Source organism: Egretta garzetta, unplaced genomic scaffold (assembly GCF_000687185.1).
Source record: "Egretta garzetta isolate BGI_Z169 unplaced genomic scaffold, ASM68718v1 scaffold471, whole genome shotgun sequence".
Lineage (NCBI taxonomy): Eukaryota > Metazoa > Chordata > Aves > Pelecaniformes > Ardeidae > Egretta > Egretta garzetta.
In genome coordinates this window covers 85,041-86,142 of record NW_009258629.1, presented here as the reverse complement: position 1 = coordinate 86,142, position 1,102 = coordinate 85,041, and positions in this window count along the sequence as shown.

Here is a 1,102-nt window from a genome sequence, read left to right as displayed (position 1 = left end):
ATTCAACATGATTTCAAGCTCCTGAAACCTGACAGATCATACTGCATAAAAGCTTCAAAACTGTGATATAAGCAAAGGAGGCACTTCTACTTTCTGTATCAGCCCAAGGCATCTGCTGACAGTCTATTAGGCTCACCAGCAGACAGAATAATGATGGACTCAGTAACCACTGCTTCAATGATGTTGCTGCATGTTCTCTTTACCTTCGGCCCAAACACCAGTAAAGAGTTCAGAATCAGCATGTATCTTGGGCACACATATTTTGAAGTGCTTAGACATGTACTGATGAATTCAATCTGTGTGTCAGAGGATGTAATAATATGTGTAAGAACCAAATATAACTCATGGAAATCAGAATAGAGTCTCTCTTATGACTGCTGGAAAGTGATCTTGGGAATTGTTTTCAAAATCAGAGGGCAGCTATATTATTCTGTAATTGGAGTTCTAAAAACTGGAGAATTCTGAGAAGTTTCACATGCAAAAAGCTTCAAAAACCACTCCAAATAAAACTACTGCTTGAAGATTTTAACTTTAATCCTACAGTGCTCAAACAATAAGCTGTATTACTCTCATAACCTAATTTAGGCAAATAACATGAAACAATTTAACCAAGTTTTACCAAACTTGACCAAACCCTACTCTGAATCTGACTAAGCAAAATCATAGTGCTGAAGTGACAGAAGAATCACTCAAACACCCTCGCAGTTGACAATTCCAGCATCTTCTTCAGTCATCTCCTAAGAACAATGTTAACTTTTATTGTTAGTATTACTAATACCTATATTTACTTTGAGACACACATCTAGCATACTGGTATAGTACATTCTTTCTACAGATTGACAAAACACAGAATACTCCAATAGTAAATTAGACAAAGACTTCAATAAACTCTGAACTTGTTGTAACAAAGAAGCTATTTGCACCAAACTGCATCTGTCAAAACACTTTTCTGAAAGGAAACCAGTATCACAGGATCTCTATATTCAATTGCGAGACATGTTGCAAAGCATTGGCTTCCCAAAGAAGTAGGTTTTTGGATAGTTGCTGATCATTAGAACTGAAAAATAAGCTTAAGTGGTTTGTATTATAAGACCTTATCCCC